General features: G+C 43.4%; 1 protein-coding gene across 1 annotated transcript in view; it reads left to right on the forward strand.

The window, feature by feature from the left end:
• LOC135523608 (kinesin-like protein KIF19) overlaps positions 1-26,194 on the forward strand; it is a 72,399-nt gene that overhangs the window by 2,464 nt on the left and 43,741 nt on the right. The window lies entirely within an intron of this gene.

Genomic DNA, 26,194 nt, shown 5'->3' on the forward strand with positions numbered 1-26,194 from the left:
CCTCTCTCATAGAGGATGGAAATTGGATTAATTCTGATGAAAGAAGACATGTCTGGACTGTAGCAAAGGAGGACATGTGTGTGAAACAGCTTTGTGCCGTTATTGAATGCTCCTATCCTTGATGGAACTGCTATTTGAGACCCACCATTTATCATTCTGCCACTATTATGAACATAGAGAATATTATTATGAGCTTATTTGGCGGTCGTTCTATTTACATTCAGTCCATGTATTTAACTGAAATACCAATTCCAATTTTACTCATTGCAAAGCATGACCCCATCCACGATATACAGCACAGGGAAAGGCAGGGCTCCTATAGGGTCCTTGGGGAGCATATTTACCTGCAGCCAATTAGAAGCCTCCAGGTGTGTCCCTCATGGAGACAACTTGGATACCACGTAGTAATTCTTCTGATGTGATGATGATAAGAAGGAGGGTGAGAATGATGATGATGATAATCAGCAGTATTATGACTGCGATATGGATGAGGTGTTAATACCACTGAGAATAAACTGGTTTTGGTCTTAGTGGGTGATCTGCTGTAGGGACTAGATGTTGTTGGACTTATGTTTGGAATGACAATTCCATGAGGAGTTAGAAGGAGAGCAGAAACACTCCAGGGTAAGATAACATTGGTTTTGCTGGTGAAAGATTTGACACGGTTCACATAATAATAAGTCTGTCATCACTAATTTGTTGTTCATTTCAGTCAAAGTCTTTGACTGCATGGAAGTGGTGCCACAGTTAAACTGGAAATAATCAGCATTAATTGTGAGTGAGGGACTGGAGGGACTGAGACCTGGTGTACTCTCTGTCTGTGGCTCTCAAAAGCAATTCAATTAACCTACAACCAGACTTATTAACCCAGCCAGCAACTCTCCCTCTTCTCTGCCTTGATGACACCAGCAGGAGTAAGCTAAGTGTGATAGGCCCATTGTGATGGTGTATTGTTGCTGACACAGCCCTGCTTTTTACAGTGAACAACAGTTCTTCTGTTAGCTCCTCAATCCATGCACCTTGGTTGGAGAGCAAGGTAGCAGCAATGTTATTTTCCCTTTACAACATTATTGTCAACATTATTGGTGAAACATTTTCATTTTCACAGTAGAATTAAATAAAATGTAACCTCTACGTACACTGTTGATGTTATGCTAATGAAAAACAAAGGCAAGGTGATAGAATGGAAACATTTTGTGAATGGTTCATCTGTGTAGAGTAACAGCCTAGCAGGTTATCTTAGGTCTCTGTGTGTTTGCAGCCAAGGGCTTATAGTCACTACAATACAAACAGGTTGTGGAGACAGTGTGCAGGGTATTGTGTGTGTGTGTGTACTGCGTAGTGTTTACCTCTTACCTGATAAAGGGCTTATAAGACTATGTGTTCCTGTGGAGGGAGAGAGGGAGGGAGTTGTGTTACTAGCTCCTAACAGTGCAGTAACAAAAAAGTCAAACAAATTTATAATAAAAACTAGAAGCAACAAATCATGAATGTCAGGAGGATTCCAGTTAACATCCCAAATAGCACTGTATCAGTAATCCAAATCACAATCTCTACGTATACAGTGCCTTCGGAAAGTATTCAGATCCCTTGACTTTTTTCCATTTGTTATGTTACAGTCTTATTCTAAAATTGATTAAATTGTTTTTTTCCTCATCTATCTTCACACAATACCCCATATTGACAAAGCAAAAACAGGTTTTTATTTAATTTTGCTAATTTATTTAAAATAAAAAACTTATATTACATTTACATAACTATTCATACCCTTTACTCAGTACTTTGTTGAAGTAACTTGTCCCCGAAGCCACTCCTGCATTGTCTTGGCTGTGTGCTTAAGGTCGTTGTCCTGTTAGAAGGTGAACATTTGCCTCAGTCTGAGGTCCTGAGCGCTCTGGAGCAGGTTTTCATCAACGATCTCTCTGTAAATTGCTCCATTCATCTTTACCTCGATCCTGACTAGTCTCCCAGTCCCTGCCGCTGAAAAACATCCCCACCACTGTGCTTCACCGTAAGGACGGTGCCAGCTTTCCTCCAGATGTGACGCTTGGCATTCAGGCCAAAGTATAAGGGCACAAGGCGAGACCCAGATGCACACACGGGAGGCAGATGGTTAGAGTCCAAGATGTTTATTAACAATGCAAAAGAGGTAGGCAAGAGAATGGACAGGCAAAAGGTCAAATCCAGTTCAGAGTTCCAGAGGTTTAGAATGGCAGGCAGGCTCGGGGTCAGGGCAGGCAGAATGGTCAGGTAGGCGGGAATGGAGTCCAGAAAACAGGCAAAGGTCAAAACCGGGAGGATTAGTAGAAGAGAATAGAAAAGCAGACGCACGGGAAAAAACACGCTGGTTGACTTGAACATACAAGATGAACTGGCACAGAGAGGGGAAAATAAGCAACACCTGGAGGGGGTGGAGACAATCACAAGGGCAGGTGAAACAGATCAGCGTGTGACACTAAGAGTTCAATCTTGGTTTCATCAGACCAGAGAATCTTGTTTCTCAAGGTCTGAGAGTCCTTTAGGTGCCTTTTGGCAAATTCCAAGCGGGTGGTCGTGTGCCTTTTACTGAGGAGTGCCTTCCGTCTGGCCACTCTACCATAAAGGCCTGATTGGTGGAGTGCTGCAGAGATGGTTGTCCTAGATGTTCTCACATCTCCACAGAGGAACTCTGGAGCTCTGTCAAAGTGACCATCGGATTCTTGGTCACCAAAGCCCTTCTCCCCGATTGCTGAGTTTGAACGGGTGGCCAGCTCTAGGAAGAGTCTTATTTAGGAATAATGGAAGCCACTGTGTTCTTGGGGAACTTCAATGCTGCAGAAATATTTTAGTACCCTTGTCCAGATCTGTGCCTCGACACAATCCTGTCTCGGAGCTCTATGGTCAATTCCTTCAATCTCAATCGCTTGGTTTTTGTTCTGACATGCACTGTCAACTGTGGGACCTTATATAGACAGGTGTGTGTGCGACTTTCCAAGTCATGTCCAATCAATTGAATTTACCAGAGGTTGTCATGACTTTACTTTCATTAATCTTTCATTGACTGTTTTTTATCTAATCAACTATGTTTAATTGTTACCCGATGAAATGTATCATGTAAAAATTAAACATTAGGATTTGGGGCACCATGAGAGCGGTTGTTTAAAGAGTTACCATCTCCCCAATTAAACTCTAAAGGTCTTTACCTATCACATCCACAAAGCAGTCAACATATTAATCATAACCTCTTATCATATGATTCTGAACAGTTGTAACCTCCTTGCATCTGCAAAAACCTCAGCCTTACTTATGAGTCAGTACTACACATACTGGTTTAATTTATTTATTTACTAGCTAACTAAATGATAACACAGGATAACGTCCCTAGCGGACTGACACAATATGGTGTCCTTTTACATAAGGAGATGAGAAGAAAGGAGAGAACGAGAGAGAGAAAAACACTTATCGTTGATACATTTTAGAAACTATTCTCACAGTAATCATATACCTTGCACACGAACCGCCATCGGTTTGGAGTAAGAAATCATGAATGTATTTATGTGTCATTGCCTTGGTTTGCTGTTGGGCCTTTTCGCGTCACGCTTGTAAGACACCGATTGTCCAAAAGCGGTCGTTCACCCGTCCTACTGTTGCTCTCCTCTGCCCGTTGACTTGTCATGAACAGAACTACAGAGTTTATTCTACCTTCCATTCCCTCCTTAAGCTTATTTGCTGATAGGCTAGCCAGCCATGTAGATGGTTCTCAGTGGTGATGAGAGTAGTAGAATGGTCCCACTTAAGTTCACTTTTCTAGATACTTTTGTTAGGACAGCTAATCAACCGTACCAGTGATGGTCCGAGAGGGTAGTTTTCTTCTCCACCTCGTGTTGGTATTCAGGGTTCAAACTATGGATGCACGATATATCGGTGAAGAATTCGGAATCGGACGAATATTAGCTAAAAATGCAAACATCGACATCGGCCCGATGTCTAGTTTAACATCTGTGTAAAACCGATGTCAACGCTGATATAACGTAGGTACATGATGTAATGATGCCACATAAAATTTAGAGCTACACGTGCAACACAGCATTCCTAACCTAGCCCACAATGTCTGCTGTGTATGTGGATCGAGCTGTCAACAAGTCGAACAGTCATGTTCTTACTTTTTCAAATATCAGCGAGACAACTCAAAGGCAAAATCCAATAATGCCAAGATAATGGAATTCATTGCCCTTGACAATCAACCATTCTCTGTCGTGGGTGATGTAGGCTTTCGCCGACTGGTCGAGCACCGGTACACACTACCAAGTGCACAATTTTTAAAATATTGCCCTACCTGAGTTACACAGTAATAGCGTCACTGCTATTAGCTTCACGACTGACATTTGGACCACCTATATCAGCCCCGTGAGCATGCTGAGTCTGACAGCACAGTGGGTAGTTGAGGATTTTGTACTGGGTAAAGTCGTATTTCATGCTCATGAATGTGTCTTATCGCTGCTGTCATTTCAATGGCATTTGAGAACATGTTTGAAACTTGGAAACATGAATTCACTAGCTAGCTCCATTCGAACAACTGACTCGAGAAATAAGCTCATCAACTGCGCCTGCAGCAGATGTGATACCCTCTGTCATGGCATTGAAATGCCTGCTCAACAAAACTACCAAGGCTGTGAACAAGCGATTCGGTGGCATTCTCTCTTTACTGTTTCTCCACCATGCTCAATGCTATGCACAAGGATGACTACTTGACACAGATAAGAAACAGGGTTTACGTGAAATGAAATTACATACACAGCTGAACAAGATGGAAACGGACACAAGCACACTGTGCACCAAGGAAGAGTGGCCACAGAGAGACAGAGCTGAAACTTCACTGCTTGACATGTATGATGAAATCCTGGTTGAGAATGAATAGACTGAACAAATTAACAATAAAACAGCACAGCAATTAAGTGAAAGAAATAGGTTTTGATTATGTTTTACTGGTAATGGGGACATATGTACTGTAAATGCCAGCAAAATAACTGTCACGTTCGTCGTAGTGAGGAGACCAAAGCGCAGCGTGATGTGAATACATCTTTTTAATGAAAGATGAAAAAACATTAAGTACACTAAACAAACAAACAAACAAACAAACAAACAAACAAACAAACAAACAAACAAACAAACAAACAAACAAACAAACAAACAAACAAACAAACAAACAAACAAACAAACAGTGACCGCTATCACTGCAACATCACATAGACAATAACCCACGAAATACCCAAAGAAGATGGCTGCCTAAATATGGTTCCCAATCAGAGACAACGATAAACAGCTGCCTCTAATTGAGAACCAATCTAGGCAACCATAGACATACATAAACACCTAGATGGTAAACAACACCATAAACCTACAAAAAACCCTAGACAGTAGAAAAACACATACATCACCCATGTCACACCCTGACCTCACCAAAATATATAAGGAAAACAAAGAATACTCAGGTCAGGGTGTGACAATAACTTTTTGGTCAGTGTGGTGTATGTGTAACTTTTATTTAACCTGGCAAGTCAGTTAAGAACAAATTATTATTTACAATGACGGTCTACCCTGGCCAAACCCGGACGACGCTGGGCCAATTGTGCGCCGCCCTATGGGACTCCCAATCACGGCTGGATGTGATACAGCCTGGATTCGAACAAGGGACTGTAGTGATGTCTCTTGCACTGAGATGCAGTGTCTTAGACCGCTGCATCCATGTGTGTGTATTAACTATTTAACTGTATTTTAATTTTAAATATTGGGTATCTGTATCAAGTTTTTTTGTCAAGGAAAATATTGGATATTGGTATCGGCCAAAAATGTCATATCGATGCATCACTAGTTAAAATCAAAATAAAATCACATTTATTTATAAAGCCCTTCTTACATCAGCTGATGTCACAATGTGCTGTACAGAAACCCAGCCTAAAACCCCAAACAGCAAGCAATGCAGATGTAGAAGCTGGAAAGTGGTCATTATTAAAGTGGCTAGTGATCCATTTCTAAAAGTCGCCAGTGATTCCTAATCTATGTCTATAGGCAGCCGCCTCTGATGTGCTAGTGATGGCTCTTTAGCAGTCTGATGGCCTTAAGATAGAAGCTGTTTTTCAGTCTCTCGGTCCCAGCTTCGATGCAACTGTACTTGTCTTGCAGCGAACATAGAAGTAATGTAGCTCGTCTGGTGGGCTCGTGTCACTGGGCACTTCGCGGTTGTGCTTCCCTTTGTAGTCTTTAATAGTTTGCAAGCCCTGCCACTTTGGAGCCAGTGTAGTACGATTCAATCTTAGTGCTGTGTTGACACTTTGCCTGTTTGATGGTTCGTCGGATGGCAAAGCAGGATTTATTTTTAGCTTCTGGGTTAGAGTTCCGCTCCTTGAAAGCGGCAGCTACAATGGGTCAAAAAAGTATTTAGTCAGCCACCAATTGTGCAAGTTCTCCCACTTAAAAATATGAGAGAGGCCTGTAATTTTCATCATAGGTACACTTGAACTATGACAGACAAAATGAGGGGGAAAAATCCAGAAAATCACATTGTAGGATTTTTAATGAATTTATTTGCAAATTATGGTGGAAAATAAGTATTTGGTCAATAACAAAAGTTTTTCTACCATGTGTTGGCAATGACAGAGGTCAAACGTTTTCTGTAAGTCTTCACAAGGTTTTCACACACTGTTGCTGGTGTTTTGCGATCATTGTCATGCTGAAAGACCCAGCCACGTTTCATCTTCAATGCCCTTGCTGATGGAAGGAGTTTTTCACTCAAAATCTCACGATACATGGCCCCATTCATTCTTTCCTTTACACGGATCAGTCGTCCTGGTCCCTTTGCAGAAAAACAGCTCCAAAGCATGATGTTTCCACCCCCATGCTTCGCAGTAGGTATGGTGTTCTTTGGATGCAACTCAGCATTCTTTGTCCCTCAAACATGACGAGTTGAGTTTTTTTCAAAAAGTTATATTTTGATTTCATCTGACCATATGACATTCTCCCAATATTCTTTTGGATCATCCAAATGCTCTCTAGCAAACTTCAGACGGGCCTGGACATGTACTGGCTTAAGCAGGGGGACACGTCTGGCACTGCAGGATTTGAGTCCCTGGCGGCGTAGTGTGTTACTGATGGTAGGCTTTGTTACTTTTGTCCCAGCTCTCTGCGGGTCATTCACTAGGCTCCCCCATGTGTTTCTGGGATTTTTGCTCACCGTTCTTGTGATCATTTTGACCCCTCAGGGTGAGATCTTGCGTGGAGCCCCAGACCGAGGTAGATGATCGGTGGTCTTGTATGTCTTCCATTTCCTAATAATTGCTCCCACAGTTGATTTCTTCAAACCAAGCTGCTTACCTATTGCAGATGAAAATTACAGGCCTCTCTCATCTTTTTAAGTGGGAGAACTTGCACAATTGGTGGCTGACTAAATACCTTTTTGCCCCACTGTATACCCTTTAGCTCAGTGCGGATGTTTCCTATAATATATAGCTTCTGGTAGGGGTATGTACGTACACACTGTGGAGACGAAGTCATCGATGCACTTATTGATGAAGCCAGTGACTGATGTGGTGTACTCCTCAATGCCATCTGAAGAATCCCGGAACATATTCCAGTCTGTGATAGCAAAACAGTCCTGTAGCTTAGCACCTGCTTCATCTGACCACTTTCTTATTGATCGAGTCACTGGTGCTTCCTGCTTTAGTTTTTGCTTGTAAGCAAATATTCTGGAATGAGATATTTGACAAGAAAGCGTCCACATAGTTTTGGTCATGTAGTGAATGCTAAGAATAATATGTACCAAACATTAGGAACCCCCCCCCCCCCTCCCCCCCTTTTGCACTCAGAACACCCTGAATTCGTCGGAGCATGGACAGATGTGTCGAAAGCGCTCCACGGGGATGCTGGCCCATGTTGACTCCAACGCTTCCCACAGTTGTCAAGTTGGCTGGATGTCCTTTGGCTGGTGGACCATTCTTTATACACATGGGAAACTGTTGAGCGTGAAAAACCCAGCAGTGTTGCAGTTCTTGACACGAACCGATGTGCCTGGCACCTACTACCATACCCCCGTTTAAAGGCACTTAAATATTTTGTCTTGCCCATTCACCCTCTGAAAGGCACACATACACACACAATCCATGTCTCAATTGTCTCAAGGCTTAAAAATCCTTCTTTACCCTTTCTAGCACGGAACCCCTCGACAACATTCCGCTGAAAAGGCAGCACGCGAAATTCAAAAATATTTTTGGGAAATATGTAACTTTCACACATTAACAAGTCCAATACAGCAAATGAAAGATAAACATCTTGTTAATCTACGCATCGTGTCCAATTTCAAAAATGCTTTACAGCGATAGCACAACATAAGTCTATGTTAGGTCAAAGCCATGTCGAAAAAACACAGCCATTTTTCCAGCCAAAGATAGGAGTCACAAAAAGCAGAAATATAGATGAAATGAATCACTAACCTTTGATGATCTTCATCAGATGACACTCATAGGACATCATGTTACACATTACATGTATGTTTTGTTCGATAATGTGCATATTTATATCCAAAACTCTCAGTTTACATTGACGCCTTACGTGCAGTAATTCCAAATATTCTGGTGATTTTGCAGAAATACTCAGTAAACATTGATAAAAGATACAAGTGTTATTCACAGAATTAAAGATAGACTTCTCCTTAATGCAACCGTTGTGTCAGATTTCAAAAGAACTTTACGGAAAAAGCGTAATCTGAGAACGGCGCTCAGACCACTGACTCAAAGGTCTTATGAGTCCCTCCTTTATAGTAGAATCCTCATTCAAGTTTCTAAAGACGGTTGACATCTAGTGAAAGCCGTAGGAAGTGCAACTTTATCCATATCTCAATGTGTATTCAGTTGGTTTTGAAAAACTACAAACCTCAGATGTCCCACTTCCTGGTTGGATTTTTCTCAGGTTTTCGCCTGCCATATAAGTTCTGTTATATTCACAGACATCATTCAAACAGTTTTAGAAACTTCAGAGTGTTTTCTATCCAATGCTAATAATAATATGCATATATTAGCATCTGGGACAGAGTAGGAGGCAGTTCACGCTATTCATCCAAAGGGAAAATGCTGCCCCCTATCCCAAAAAGGTTAACCTGTCTCCCTTTCATCTACATTGATTGAAATGGATTTAGTGACATCAATAAGGGATCATAGCTTTCACCTGGATTCACCTGATCAGTCTATGTCATGGAAAGAGCAGGAGTTCTTAATGTTTTGGACACTCAAGAATCCAGTATATAAATATGCTGTGTGTATCAACAGTGTAACACACATGCAATGTAGCCTACCTCACCATGGGGTTATGAGATTACCATGCACAGGAGTTTACACACACACACACGCACACACACTGAATCGCTGACGAACAAAGAATAAAGTACCCTCCTCCTGAATGTGTTTGTGCAACAGGCACCTTATGGCACCCTCTGCTCTCTCCCTCCAGGTAAGTAAGGCTGAGACAGATTAGCTGATGGCTGGCTAGTGGAGGCTACGCTCTGTCTCTCTCTGTCCCACCCACCCTCTCTCTCTCTCTCTCTCTCTCTCTCTGTGTCCCTCTCTCTCTCTCTCTCTCTCTCTCTCTCTCTCTCTCAGACGATTCAGTGGCGAGCGTCTAAGCCTGAGGTGGATGAGATGAGCTCACTTAGGGGCATTAGAGGGAAGCTCAGCTAAGCTTGCTGGCTGCCACCTGCTCTTTGGAGCTTCTTTGGAGCTTCCCAGCCACAACCCTACCCAGTCCACCTCCAGCCACCTGTTGCGAGGATAACCAGCAGAGCCATGTCTGGAGGTGAATCAGGTTCCTCCACTCCTTGAAAGACAAGGGAAAGTCAGAGGTAGCTCAGAATTGGAGTGTATTATGAAAGACATCATTGGGAATAGTGGTTAACTTGACATTTGGGCGTTGCAAATGAGTGCTGGTGATATGTGAGCTTCTACAGTTGCTTTACTGTATGTGTGTATCCTCCAGCTTGTGTGACCCTCCTTGGCTAGCAGGCTTGCTTTTGGCACGTTGGCTAGTTTTGGTTGGGTCGTTATCCAGATAGGGTGGCAGGTAGTCCCAGGGTTAGAGCGTTTGGCCAGTAACCAAAAGCTAGCGCTGCTTTTAATACTTGAGCCGAGCCAGCAAGGTGAAAAATTGGTTGTTGTGCATGGCACTTAACCCCAATTTCTCCAGGGACACCAGCAAAATCGTGTAACCCTTGCTGTGACTCCACTCCTCGCGGGTGTCTGAGGGGGAGTTGGGATATGCAAAAAAAACAAAAAAAAACAGTTTTCAATTCACTCAAGTACACTTGTACAAAGTGTGAAATAGGATAAATTGAAGCACCTACTAAATTATATTATTATGATGTGAGAGGATAGCTAAGTGCTAGTGGTTATTATGTTAATTAAAACAGAACCCTACAGTGTGGAGGGAGGGACCATCTGGACATGGGAGACAAAGACTTACATAACCATGTTATGATCTACTGCTATGGCTCCACTATACCAAGACAGCAGTTCTGTCTTACTGTTCAGTCACTACTCACTGGTGTAGCAGATTTTATTTAGATGTATACTCACTTTTTAGTTTTTAGTTTAGTTTATTAATTTGACCATTAAAAAAAACAAAAAAACAAGCACAAATAAAACTTGAAAACGCCATACATGCACATGAATAAAATCAATGACACACAATAAAGTCTGGGACAATTTCCATTGTGGTCCTCTTGAGACAAGATGGATAGACAAGATCCAACACAGTATGGCAGTGAAATAATAAAACAAAAGCAGAGAAGAAGAACATCTATCTCATCATTCCAGTTACATCATAGGGGTTTGACACACGTAGCCTATGCAACATATGGGTTATGACTTACAGACACGCGTTTTCCCCACTTCAATACAGTTGACCTTCTCTTCCTATCTTCTCTTCCTCTGGCCACTGAGTGTGTATTCAGCCGACATGGTAGCAATGAGTAAATGGAGAGACAAACAGGCGCTACTGTCGACCCTAACCATTGATTAACGCTGTCTATATTTACACCATAGGATAAACGCATCCCCCATGATTTAGTCACCTGTAGGGACAGAACAGGAAGTCCCATATAGATGAGCTCAGTCTCACTGGATTCACTGAGCTTATATTTGTGCGAGCTTCAACGTGGGCTATAAGCAGAGCCAGTAAGTCATTCATCTACTGTAACTGTATGGCTCAGGCTATATAGGCACACACCAGCAGCCCTTTTAAATAAGACTTGAGAAAGGGTAGCCGACTTATAGAGGAGGGAACATACTAATCTGTTCCCAGCAGTTTTCAAACTTGATATGTAGGCCACTAATCTTTAAAGAATATAACTTGACACAGTATTGACAAAAGGCAATAATATGGCATACATTTCCAGACATTTTTATGATATAAGCTTCCCATGCTAAATTGCTTAATCCACAATTATGGAAATGTATGGAGTGCCAAAAGAGTGAAGTGTTAGTCCTATTATCACTGTGCCAGGTTATCTTGTGCGGGGTGGGGTGGTATTGTGTGCCATGCAGGATGTCTCCTGTAGCTTTAGGGCCAGTTAACAGGCAGGGCAGGGCTGTCACCCACACACACAGGAGAATGGTTTATAGGGAGGCCTTGCCCGTCACCATGGAGACCCCCAGACAAGGTCAGGGCTATTGTTTGTATTTTTCACTGCCATAAGAGGGAGGATCTATCCGCTCTGCGTTAGAGGAGAGAGGGAGAGAGGTAGCAGGGTCGGACGGCTCCTATTGGCTACACTAACCATGAAAAAGATTTTCTTCACATGTAATGGAGACTAAGTGAAGTGACTGTCTATTTTGCTGCTGTTTTGGAAGCTTTGAAGACTTGGAGTCTGTGTGGGATTGTGTGACAGGGAGTGGTACACCACTCAAAGTAATGACGTTAGAAAGGAAGAAAGGTTTCTCTGCGCTGTCTTTCCTTCTTTCCTAAAGTACAACAAAGAGCGGTATTCACCCTATCCCCAGAAGAATTCTAGTCATCTACCTGTTAACACATGGCCATGAATCGACAAATTCCCTTCTTTGTGGACGACAAAGCATCCTGCCTGGGCATTCTGTATTCTGTTTCTTCTGCTTTTATGCCCAGAAGTCTCACTGAAAGGCGATTCAAATTGCTCTCACCTCAGGGGCTGTAGAATAACCAAGCTGATTCCGCTAGAATAGCACATAGCACCCCCTGGGTAAGGTAGAAAGCATGTTATGAGGAAGATTGAGGAAGTAGTTGGCAGGATGATCCTGCTCATTTAAAATGGATGAAAGAAAGAAAGACACGCTCATTTCCAGGATCATATTCATCAATCATTTTCACCATTTAAATTTCATTTGTATCATTTTTATCACGATACAACTCCTGTTTTACTTTCTTACTGTTCATCTCAGTAGCCCAAGATGATCTTGACACAGTTACAGTTTGTTGGATTTTCTAAAATAGAACAGCCACAAAATAGCCTTGTTAGTGTGTCCGAGGGATAGACTCTGAGGACTTTGTCCAAACAGTGTCAGAGTCTTTTACGAGGTGTCGTGTTTGAATAAGTTCCTGGACAGGAGAGCAGGGAAAGGAAATACAAACAAACCCCAGCAGCCTCTTTCTTTAGCCGCGGCCGAAGATTTAACCTCAGTCAGTTCCTCCACAGAGGTAGAGCCAGGAATGAGAATAAAGTGGCAGTAAATGGCGACGCCACTCCTGGCTGGCACTGACTGTGGAGGGAAGTGGTGATGAACAAGTCCTAATGGGGGGAGGGAAGGAGGGAGCCACAGCAGGTTGGAGTTGCATCACAACAAAGGGGCCTATTTTCTGTGCAGCCAGGTTAACATGACAACACTAATAGACAGTCTGACCCTGAACACTGTGTTGCAGTGTGGGTGGTGACACAGGACTGCTTTAAGTGCTTTATGCAACCCTAAATGACATTCAGGGTTTTAATCACCTGCTGTAATTTTTTTCACAGTACAGATTCATAAAACGCCCTACATCTCTATACCGTATAGGCCTATTTTCTAGTAAAATAAATTTTATGAATAATACATTAGAGACTGTTGAGCAAGGCATACAAAAAATATGTATTACTGATCAAAAAAATAAACGCAACATGCAAAGGTTTAGACCCCTGTTTCATGAGCTGAAATAAAAAATCCCAGACATTTTCCATACGCACAAAAAGCTTATTTTTCTCAAATTTTGTGTGCAAATTCATTTACATCCCTGTTAGTGAGCATTTCTCTTTTGCCAAGATAATCAATCCACCTGACAGGTGTGACATATCAAGAAGCTGATTAAACAGCATAATCATTACACAGGTACACCTTCTGCTGGGGACAATTAAAGGCCTCCCTAAAATATGCAGTTTTGTCACACAGCACAATGCAACAGCGTGCAATTGGCATGCTGACTGCAGGAATGTCCACCAGAGCTGTTGCCAGAGAATTTGATGTTCATTTCTCCACCATAAACTGCCTCCAACTTCGTTTTAGAGAATTCGGCAGTATGTCCAACCGGCCTCACAACCGAAGACCACGTGTAACCATGCCAGCCCAGGACCTCCACATCCGGCTTCACTTGTAGGATCGTCTGAGACCAGCCATCCAGACAGCTGATGAAACTGTCTGTAATAAATCCCTTTTGTGGGGGAAAACTAATTCTGATTGGCTGGGCCTGGCTCCCAAATGGGTGGGCCTATGCCCTCTCAGGCCCACCCATGGCTATGTCCCTGTCCAGTCATGTGAAATTTATAGATTAGGGCCTAATTTATTTATTTATTTATTTTATTTTTGACTGATTTCCTTATATGAACCATAACTTGTAAAATTGTTGAAATTGTTGCATGTTGCATTTATATTTTTGTTCAGTATATATGAGTTTATTACAGTCACTTATGACTCTACAGAAAGTGCCATATTGTGGATGTAAGTGTAACTTTGATTGTGTCTGTGTGTGTGTTTTTTTGTAGTGTGTGTGGTCTTTTGGCCACCCGGCCCTCTGGCCAGTGCTGTTACTGTTAAACATCATCAGCGTGGAGCAGTGTGTTCCTTTGAGCTCAACTCCTGGCCACTTAATACCTGTTACACAACCAGGAGGCAGGTCAGCCACAGGGTCAGCACTGCACTCTCATCATTGGCCCACGGGTCAGCCCTGCACTCTTCTTATTTTCCAGCCCTCTGCTCTGTGCTTTCAATCCACCCCCCCCCCCCCCCCCCCACACACACACACACACACACACAGGAGCCGTGCACAGAACTTTCAGGGGGCATGTGCTCAAAACAATATATTTTTTAACTTTCATAATTCATAACATACTAAATGCCTCTATAGCATAGTGCGATTTATTTCTGCAACAACGCACTCACTCATCATCACAAATTGTAAGCAAGCTAGTTACAAGGCCTCCTAAAGACATGACTGACATCAGGAAGAGAGGGTGGGCTATCAGCTGATCATTAATGTTGATGATTGATGTGAATCTGCTCGTTAGCGCAACCGGTGGACAGGGTGGCGAACTGGATCACGACTTATGGGCAGTGGGTTCTGAACAACAATGACATAAAACAAAGGGTCATTATATCACCACCCAAAAGGGAATTTTGGAGACTGGAAAGGGAAAGGGGCCTCTGCTCTACATAGGTAGAGCCCTATCTGTGTACGTGCTTGCACACACACCCACACACGATATGATTTTGTTGTTGTTCGTCATTTGACACACAGTAGCCACCGTGACAGTGACCTTAGGGCCTCTTTGAAGAACTTAAAAACATTTTTGTTTGCGTGTTCTGTACTTTTCCTGTGTTTTCCTCCTCTCACCTCTGATGGATTTGTACTGGACAGAAAATGGACATGGCCTCACAGTGATGCCATCCCTGCCTTGTTAAAGGGTGTGTGTGTGCATGCGTGTGTGCATCATTTCTTTAAGGTAAGTGTTGACCTGAAGCCGTGCTAAATTAGTTCCTCTCTACTACAGTATAGTATTTTTGGACGATATTATAGCGATATTTGACGCCAAGTATAGATTTGTAAAAAAATAAAATCAATAATTTGTAGATAGCTTTAGTTGGCTGTACCTGCGCCAAAACTCCGGTATTGTTTTTACTTATAGCTTGTTCTCCATCTTCCTTTTAAATAGTGAGCCAACATGTTTTCGTCGCTTTTATTTCCATGACTCATCAAAACTTGTTTACTCTATAGTGAGAAATATGTTTGCAACATCATCATAAAAACACAGTATCGAATTGCAATACAAATGGAATCGTAAGAATCACAATGCATTATTATCGTATTGCCACCTACGTATCGTAATAATATCGTATCGTGAGGTCCCTGGCAATCCCCAACCCTACTACAGTACATGCAGTGATTACGGTGCATTTGGAAATTATTTAGACACCTTGACTTTTTTCACATTTTGTTACCTTACAGCCTTATTCTAAAATGGACTAAATTGTTTTTCTCCCTCATTAATCTCCACACACTACCCCATAATGATGACACAAACACAGGTTTTTAGAAATATTTGCAAATCTATTAAAAAAACATTTTCAGACCCTTTACTCAGTACTTTGTTGAAGCACCTTTGGCAGCGATTACAGCCTTCAGTCTTCTTGGGTGTGACGCTACAAGCGTGGCACTCCTGTATTTGGGGAGATTCTCCCATTCTTCTCTGCAGATCCTCTGAAGCTCTGTCAGGTTGGATGGGGAGCGTCGCTGCATAGCTATTGTCAGGTCTCTCCAGATATGTTCGATCGGGTTCAAGTCCGGGCTCTGTTTGGGCCTCTCAAGGACATTCAGAAGCTTGTCCTGAAGCCACTCCTGCGTTGTCTTGGATGTGTGCTTCGAGTCATTGTCCTATTGGAAGGTGAACCTTTGCCCCTGAGGTCCTGAGTGCTCTGGAGCAGGTTTTCATCAAGGATCTCTCTGTACTTTGCTCCGTTCATCTTTTCCTTGATCCTGACTAGTCTCGCAGTCCCTGCCACGGGAAAACATCCCCACAGCATGATGTTGCTACCACCATGCTTCACTGTAGGGATGATGGCAGGTTTCCTCCAGACGTGATGCTTGGCATTCCAGCAAAATAGTTAAATCATGGTTTCATCAGACCAGAGAATCTTGTTTCTCATGGTATGTGAGTCCTTTAGGTGCCTTTTGGCAAACCCCAAGCGGGCTGTCATGTGCCTTTTACTGAGGAGTGGCTTCCGTCTGGCCATTCTACCATAAAGGCCTGATTGGTGGAGTGCTGCATAGATGGTTGTCCTTAAAGGTTCTGCCATCTCCACAGAGGAACTCTGCAGCTCTGTCAGAGTGATGATGGGTTCTCGGTCACCTCCCTGACCAAGGCCCTGCTTCCCCAATTGCTCAGTTTGGCCGGGCGGCCAGCTATAGGAAGAGTCTTGATGGTTCCAAACTACTTCCGTTTAAGAATGATAGAGACCACTGTGTTCTTGGGGACCTTCAATGCTGTAGAAATGTTTGGTACCCTTCCCCAGGTCTGTGCCTCGACACAATCCTGTCTCGGAGCTCTACGGACAATTCCTTCGACCTCATGACTTGGTTTTTCCTCTGACATACACTGTCACCTATGGGACCTTATATAGACAGGTGTGTGCCTTTCCAAACTATGTCAAATCAATTGATTTTACCACAGGTAGAGAAACATGTCAAGGATGACCAATGGAAACAGGATGCACCTGAGCTCAATTTCAAGTCTCATAGCAAAGGGTCTGAATACTTATATAAGGTATTTCATTTCTTATTTTATTTTTTTGTAAAACATTTCAACCCAAAAAAATGTTTTTCACTTTGTCATTATGGGGTGATGTGTGTAGATTGGTGAGGAAACAATGTATTGATTTAATTTTAGAATGAGGTTGTAACGTAACAAAATGTGGAAAAAGTCAGACTTTCCGAATGCACTGTATGTGGACCTTTTCAAAGACTCTGTTGATAGAGGGCCATTACATTGAATATCCAGTTCAGCTTTCACTGCAGGTTTTAATACTGGCTAGTGAGGGGTAATCTAGTTGTGCTATATTATAATAGTCTGGTAAATTATGGTCGCATAGGTGTGCCAGGTTAGGGTGACATGGAGCTAGGGAGTGGGGTAATTTGATTGGCTCCCACTGAGTTCTGGTAATAGCATGGGAACAGCGAGTCGACGAACTGAATCAGAGGCCATCTAAAGCAGCAGAGACTGGCTAAAGATAAGGTCTTGAAACAAATTCCTTATTTTCTTATTCTAAGGCTTCTTTTGTGAGCCAAATTAAACATACAACGGTGACATTTACTCTTGAGGATTTTGCACTGTACATTTTCACTGTGTTCATTTTTTATAGTGGTCACATCATGTCTGCTTTGCAGACCTATATTTTGGTAGCTAGAGAGTATTTTCCCTGGCCTGACCAGACCTGCTGCTGACCAGAGCTCTGACTGCCTGACCAGCCCTGCTGCTGACCAGAGCTCTGACTGCCTGACCAGCCCTGCTGCTGACCAGAGCTCTGACTGTCTGACCAGCCCTGCTGCTGACCAGAGCTCTGACTGTCTGACCAAACCAGACCTGCTGCTGACCAGAGCTCTGACTGTCTGACCAGTCCTGCTGCTGACCAGAGCTCTGACTGCCTGACCAGTCCTGCTGCTGACCAGAGCTCTGACCGCCTGACCAGCCCAGACCTGCTGCTGACCAGAGATCTGACTGCCTGACCAGCCCTGCTGCTGACCAGAGCTCTGACTGTCTGACCAGCCCTGCTGCTGACCAGAGCTCTGACTGCCTGACCAGCCGTGCTACTGACCAGAGCTCTGACTGTCTGACCAGCTCTGCTGCTGACCAGAGCTCTGACTGACCAGCCGTGCTCTGACCAGAGCTCTGACTGCTGACCAGCCTGCTGACCAGAGCTCTGACTGTCTGACCAGACCTGCTGCTGACCAGAGCTCTGACTGTCTGACCAGACCTGCTGCTGACCAGAGCTCTGACTGTCTGACCAGCCCTGCTGCTGACCAGAGCTCTGACTGTCTGACCAGACCTGCTGCTGACCAGAGCTCTGACTGTCTGACCAGCCCTGCTGCTGACCAGAGCTCTGACTGTCTGGGCAGACCTGCTGCTGACCAGAGCTCTGACTGTCTGACCAGACCTGCTGCTGACCAGAGCTCTGACTGTCTGACCAGCAGTAGTAGCTTGGTGATGAGGGTGGTGGTGTGTTTAGGTTATAGCTGTTTACCCTGCTCCCAGTAACCGAGCCCAACCTCTCTGTTGTCCTGTTTGTTTGTTGCTGTCTCTGTCCCTGAAATCAGCAGCTGTCCTAATTTGTTGCGCCATGCCCTGCGCTTCTGACTTCTTGGTCATGACCTCCGGTTTACCTCTGACCTCTGACACTTGGCCAATAGGCTTCTGGCCTGTCAACTGCCACAAATATTATATCTGCTTGCCTCTATGGCCTGTCTTGAGGAGTTGTGTGCTTTGAGATATTTGTGTATGTTTGGTGGTAGCCAGGTGCTTGGTAGTTACTACTACAATCAAGTATTCTGATATTCATCAAACACAAAGTAGATTTATTGTTTACCGACAGGCTTTACAGTTGATTAAGTTGGTTAGATAAAGCTGATTGGCGTGGGTTGATACATCATCTCTGTCTTTCATGTTGATGTTTTTAATACCCCAGCCAATCTCGGGGCATGTTAGGGCCTGTTAGGTTCACCTCCTCCAGACAACATACTGATACATAACAGCAATACAGTCCACTAGCATGAAGGTGGCATAAAGAGATCACAGTTCTGTTCTAAACGGTTATCTGTAGAATAACAACTTTTATTTTATTCCACATTATCAACTGTAAAGCGACAACCCTTTTACTTTGTTGCAAAGTAACTTTGGAGGACTCCTTTGTTCAGCTTATTGGACCTCTTTTACTATCCAATAATGTATAGCTGTATGTAGTATGCAGTAGCCTATAGACACAAGGGATCAATGCACAGGTAATGAGAGCACACTGACCCACACTTCACCAGCAGCTCTTGATCTCTGTCCTGCTGTTGTGTAAGTGGTCAGTCAGTGATCCTATTGTCAGTGATCCTATTGTCAGTGATCCTATTGCAGATCTGTGATGGCTACACACACACACACTGATCCTGTTGCAGGTCTGTGATCCAGCACGACCCTCAGCCCTGAGCTATGCTATGGTGATCTCCCAGACGGCTACACACACACACACACACACACAGACACACACGCATAGAGCAGACAGGTTACATAAACACAGAGGGCAGGGGGCAACAGACTGAGCTACAGTACAGTTGAAGAGCTGCAACTAAGCACCCTGTATCAGGTGCAGACTGGTACACGCCAGCTGCCACTGATGTAGAGCCCCTGAAATGGGATACACCATTGTTGGAGGGCAGGGGGGGACGAGATGAGGACAATTGAAGGAGGGGGTTCTTGCTTGATGATTGTCCCCAAAGTCTTGATTGAGTTCTGAAAGGGCAACCTGGTAAAGGTCCTGGCTGGTCAGACTTGATTGTTTGTTTTTTTGCTTTGTCTTTTGTTCTTGATCGTCTTTAGATTGGTGGCACACAGAAGACATTGTTCAGGGTGCCTATTGTTATGCCATCGTTTCACGGGGGGCATAGTGGTTTGGTGGTGATTCATCAAGACTGCACGTGATCCCAAATAGCACCCTATTCCCTACAAAGGGCACTACTTTTGACCAGACCACTATGACATTTGGAAAGCTGGTCTAACTTCTAGAAGGAAGGAAAGGTGATATGGACAGACAGACAGACAGACACACTTTTTTCATTTCACTATGAGAGCTGTGCAATGAGACGGGTCATAATGCTGCACAGGGAACATAGATATCAACATCTTCAACAGCAGATTGTTCCAGACTCTATGTGGGGCATAGTGACGGACTCTTTGTGCCCTGCTCCCACAGGCTCTGCTGTACCAGTAAATGGTATGAGTACCGATTTTGATTGATTGATTAGATTTTTTAATATATTTTATTATTATAGTATCGTGCATCTTCAGGATACCTAGTCCGCATGGGCTTATAAGACACTGTATTTGCTGTAGCAAAATACAAGAATTATGTCTATATGCACACACTCACACATACACTACATTACCAAAATATCTCATTCCAAAATCATGGAGTTGGTCCCCCCTTTGCTGCTATAACAGCCTCCACTCTTCTGAGAAGGCTTTCCACTAGATGTTGGCACATTGCTGCTGGGACTTGCTTCAGCCACGAGCATTAGTGAGGTCGGGTACTGATGTTGGGTGATTAGGCCTCGTCCTAAAGGTGTTCGATGGGATTGAGGTCAGGGCTCTGTGCAGGCCAGTCAAGTTCTTCCACACCAATCTCGACAAACCATTTCTGTATTGACCTCGATTTGTGCATGGGGGCATTGTCTTGCTGAAACAGGAAAGGGCCTTCCCCAAGCTGTTGGCTCAAAGTTGGAATCACAGAATTGTCTAGAATATCATTGTATGCTGTAGTGTTAAGATTGCCCTTCACTGGAACTAAGGGGCGGCAGGATAGCCTAGTGGTTAGAGCGTTGGACTAGTAACCGGAAGGTTGCAAGTTCAAACCCCCGAGCTGACAAGGTACAAATCTGTTGTTCTGCCCCTGAACAGGCAGTTAACCCACTGTTCCCAGGCCGTTATTGAAAATAAGAAATTGTTCTTAACTGACTTGCCTAGTAAAATAAAAAAAATAAGAGGCCTGGCCCAAACCATGAAAAACAGCCCCAGGCAATTATTCCTACGCTTTACAGTTGGCCTCCATCAAATCAAATTTATTTTATAAAGCCCTTCTTACATCAGCTGATATCTCAAAGTGCTGTACAGAAACCCAGCCTAAAACCCCAAATAGAAAGCAATGCAGGTGTAGAAGCACGGTGGCTAGGAAAAACTCCCTAGAAAGGGCAAAACCTAGGAAGAAACCTAGAGAGGAACCAGGCTATGAGGGGTGACCAGTCCTCTTCTTGCTGTGCCGGGTGGAGATTATAACAGAACATGGCCAAGATGTTCAAATGTTCATAGATGACCAGTAGGGTGATATAATAATAATCACAGTAGTTGTTAAGGGTGCAACAGATCAACACCTCAGGAGTAAATGTTGGTTGTCTTTTCATAGCCAATCATTCAGAGTATCTCTACCGCTCCTGCTGTCTCTAGAGAGTTGAAAACAGCAGGTCTGGGACAAGTAGCACGTCCGGTGAACAGGTCAAGGTTCCATAGCCGCAGGCAGAACAGTTGAAACTGGAGCAGCAGCACGGCCAGGTGGACTGGGGACAGCAAGGAGTCATCAGGCCAGGTAGTCCTGAGGTATGGTCCTAGGGCTCAGGTCCTCCGAAAGAGAGAAAGAAAGAAAGAAAGAAAGAAAGAAAGAAAGAAAGAAAGAAAGAAAGAAAGAAAAAGAGAAAATGAGGGAGAGAATTAGAGAGAGCATACTTAAATTCACACCGGACACCGGATAAGACAGGAGAAATACTCCAGATATAACAGACCTACCCTAGCCCCCCGACACATAAACTACTGTACCATATATACTGGAGGCTAGGACAGGAGGGGTCGGGAGACACTGTGACCCCATCCGACAATACCCCTGGACAGGGCCAAACAGGCAGGATATAACCACACCCACTTTGCCAAAGCACAGCCCCCACACCACTAGAGGGATATCTTCAACCACCATCCTGAGACAAGGCCGAGTGTAGCCCACAAAGATCTCCGTCAAGGCACAACCCAAGGGTGGGGGGGGGGGCAACCCAGACAGGAAGATCACGTCAGTGACTCACCCACTCGCCATCTGGACTATGTGCTTCAGAACTCGGCGGTCCCGTTCTGTGAGCTTGTGTGGCCTACCACTTTGCGGCTGAGCTGTTGTTGCTCCTAGACTTTTCCACTTCACAATAACAGCACTTACATTTGACCGGGGCAGCTCTAGCAGGGCAGAACTTTGACGAACTGACTTGTTGGAAAGATGGCATCCTATGTCAGTGCCAAGTTGAAAGTCACTGAGCTCTTCAGTAAGGCCGTTCTACTGCCAATGTTTGTCTACGGAGATTGCATGGCTGTGTGCTCGATTTTATACACCTGTCAGCAATGGGTGTGGCTGAAATACCCAAATCCACTAATTTGAAGGGGTGTCCACATACTTTTGTATATATAGTGTATATATAAACATGCGTTTATATGGCAGGTAAAACAATTGAGAAAGCAAAACAAAAAACTTTCAAGTATACAACTTATCTTGTCGCATCTTCCAAGCTTAGGAGATACAATTTGCAACTAGGAATACTTCTTTCCTAAATAGCCATTCAAGTTTGGTGTGGATTAGGGCATAATCCAAAGTGATTCCTAATTACTTTGCAACATTTTCCAGTATAGCTCTCAAATCATCAGATGAAGTACAATCAAATAAAACGTGCAGTTCATTCTCTACCTCCCCTAAATCCCAGACTGTAGATTATTCATCTATGGCATTGAACTATCTACTTCAATTGCCAGAGGCAATATCCCGGTTCTCAACAGGGCACACACGGTTAGGTGGGAGGTGACATAAGGTTCTGGATCGTAGCTGTTTTTGATCTGGTTGTAAGTGCAGAGTTTTGGTTTTAGCCATCTGTCAGTTGCTCATTTTTCTTTGTAGCTTAGGGTCAACTTGTGTTTGATCATATTGACATTGCATCATAAGTTGTGTCTAAATAAATGTGGTAGGTCAGCTTCTTTAAATATGGTGTTAGGTTCAAAGGTTCTGGTATAAATTCCAGTCGGACTCTGAAGAATGCTCTAGCTAGAGTTATTCAACCGCACTGGGTCATACAGCTGCAAAGACGAAGTATGATTATACACGCACATATATTTATAACCTCAGTTTGTACCCTCTTCCCTGACAAGTCCTCCTCCTCCTGAGTCTAGGACGTACAGTGAATCTCTGTGGTTTGGCAGGTGGGGTTATTGTCCCAGCCTGAGTCTGGAACCTTCAGGACTCCTCCACGCAAGTCCCCGTCTTCTTATCAGTCAGGAGAAGCTTTGAGACTAGGGAGTATACAATCTTGCAGCCTGCCTCACTCCATCGTTAATTATCCGGAATGATACACAAAGAGCTATTTGAGAATAAGCGACCCATTCGTACTCAAATGAATATAATGATGCAAAACATATTGAGAGAATATAGAGATATATAACAGTGAAGCTATAACATATTGAGAGAATATAATTATATACAAATGTTGAAGCTATAAGATAGGGCAGTAGCTTACAATCTAGCTCTAACACATGCCTCCCATCTCACCGTTATGGAAACAGAGACAGGCCCCCTTTGTTATGTGATTAGAAACATACAAAAACAAGCTCAAGTCAATTAGTCAGTTTACAACAATGACATTGTGTTCCTTTGTCCGGGTGTAATTGTGTGTTTTATCCCAGTTGAAAACCTTTTGTTATTCAGTCCTCAGGCATATTGATAAGACGGTTCCATAACCTACCGGTGATGGTGGGTGTGCTTTAGCTCTGAAGAGGGTGTGTTGGGGCTTTGTGTTTCTCACAGCTTTGTACACTGCTTCAGACATCTGCTGTGCCTGAGATCTTCTGTGTGATGTGAGTTACATCTCCCCGTCCCAGACCCCTCTTTCCAGGGGGCCCCCAGGCTTGCAAGTAGTACAGATGGCCCCTAGGAGCAGGCCATCCCATCCCACCCCACTCCAGCACAGCCCACCCCACCGGCCCCTATTAGCTTAATAGCAACAGGTGTGTGTAGGGCGTGCCTATGAGGGGTAGACAGGCTCGTCGCCCTGCTGCCATGGCAACCGCACTGTCGCCAAAGGACATGGTTTAAAAGGGACGGTGTATCTAGGGAAAACATAAGCACAGGCAGGTACAGACACACTTAGACACACGCGCGCACACACACGCTTAGACACACACACTTACACGCTCAGACACACGCAGGCACACACACTAAAGCAAGTAAACAACCTTTATCTCTTCATTCATTCACAGCCCTGACCTATAGGCACACAAACAAGCACTAAACCATACATACGTACATCAGAAAACTTAAACTCACACAATTCCAGACCACATATAACATATATACAACACATGAACTGGGACAATCACTCGTGATACATGTATAGACATGGTGTTGTCACGGTATTGCATCTCTGGCTCAATCTCTATGACCAGTGACCCTTTGTCTTCTATAAATCTTCTATAAAACATTTCTACCAGTATTCTATCCCTTGCCATGTGGATGGCTTCTACCACAGATGATGCATCTGAATACATATTATCATCAATATAATATGAAGCTCTGTCTTGGCAGGTGGTAAATATATTGTCCTCTATATTAAAATATTTAACTTCTACATATCTCTCTCGTTCTCTTTCCCGCTCGCTCTCTGTCTCTCTATGTGCCTCTCTTTCGCTCTGTCGCTCTCTCTCTCTCCCTCGCTCTCTTTCCCTTTCTGTCTCTCTCGCTCTGTCTCTCTCTTTCTCTATGTCTATCTTTCTCTCTCACTCTCTCTCTCTCTCTCTCTCTCTCTGTTAATGATGGTTGTGTTTCCTGTCTAGTGGTGTTGGGCTCAGAGGACCGTACAAATAAGTCTGATTGTGTCCTTTGCTCCCTGCCTCTGTGCCTGGGGGATAATCCTCTTGATAGTGTGGAACTGGTCCGGAGGTGAGTCTGATCATGGTATACTGGTAATCGTGGCCCGTGCCTGGCTGCCTGCACAACTCCTGCACCACACACCTCTCCATCAAGCTTCTTACTACTAACTCATCTGTCCCAGGACACAATGGGTTCAGGAACATCCCCAAACTCATCTTTTAAAGCACGCTCCTCTGTCAGTTTAAGAATAGCCCTAAAGGGAAGGGATGAGATCCTAACTAATCTGTCCCAGTCACAATGTTGTCAGGAACTATTTTTGGCCAATGTCACGCTATTCTAATTTTCTGACGCCTGTAATGTTAGAGTTTTATTGACAAATCACCTTTTAATTCTATTCTATTGTAGTTGGATTAGGGCATAAAATAGTCAGCAGCTGTCTCAGTGACTCGTTGACTTTTGGTGCTGGTTACGCACATCTTGGCACGGTGTGTGCCTGGAACCCGATAGTGGAGCGAGGGAGACAGAGCGAGAGAGCAATATAGAGAGTGTAGGAGAGAGAGAGAGAAAGGGGAGAGGGAGAAATATCCACATGAAAAAATACTAAGTATACTATGGTATAAATACTACAGCATTTACTGTAGTGTTTTTGCGGACTTTACTGTAGTATCTACTGTAGTGTTTACTGTAGTATACTGTAGTATTTACAGTTAATTATAGTATAAATACTGTAGTAAAATAACTAGTATATACTATAGTAATTAATATAGTGTTTTTGCAGATTGTATTATACTGTAGTATTTACTGTAGTGTTTTGTGGACTGTAGTATAATGTAGTATTTACTGTAGCATTCCAGGCACTACTGTAGTATTTACTTTAGTGTTTATGTTTTAATATCTTTGACATAGAGGTGGAGGCGTTCTCCTTATGGAAACCTACTGGATAGATACTAAAATAGGAAATGTTCCATAACCTGTAGGACTGGGTTCTGAATGGATAGTTCAGCGCTTTTGTTATTTTCTATAACCATGAGGGAACATAATATGGTCTATACTTGGCATGTAGGTTTCTCACTTATGGGTGGCACAAATTGCGATATGGGAGAACGTAATGGCAGGGTATATGCAATTTAAATACTGTGGTATTTGTGTTTTTGCAGACTCTAGTGTTTTTGCAGACATTAGTGTAGTATTTACTAGTGATTTTTTTGAGGATAGTAATGTAGTAATTACCACACCTGATCGAGGGATAATACTGTAAAAGCTAGAAGTTAAGTATAACTATAAGAAATCTAAGATGTGTCAAATAAATGATATGTATTTGGTTTGCTAACTTGCTCGCTAAGTGTCTCGATGTCAAGATCAGGTTTCTTGGTTACAGCAGAGACATTTAATCCCCTCCTGGATCCAGATCCCTGATGCCAAATGTTTTCATTTTTTATTTTTATAGTGCCCCTTGTGTGCACTTCTGGTAATACCGTATAAACCCAACCCTATATTCTATAGTAAACTATATTAATGTTTCATGTGGGTAAGGAGAAAGAGAGAGA

This window comes from Oncorhynchus masou, chromosome 31, assembly GCF_036934945.1.
Source record: "Oncorhynchus masou masou isolate Uvic2021 chromosome 31, UVic_Omas_1.1, whole genome shotgun sequence".
Taxonomy (NCBI): Eukaryota; Metazoa; Chordata; class Actinopteri; order Salmoniformes; family Salmonidae; genus Oncorhynchus; species Oncorhynchus masou.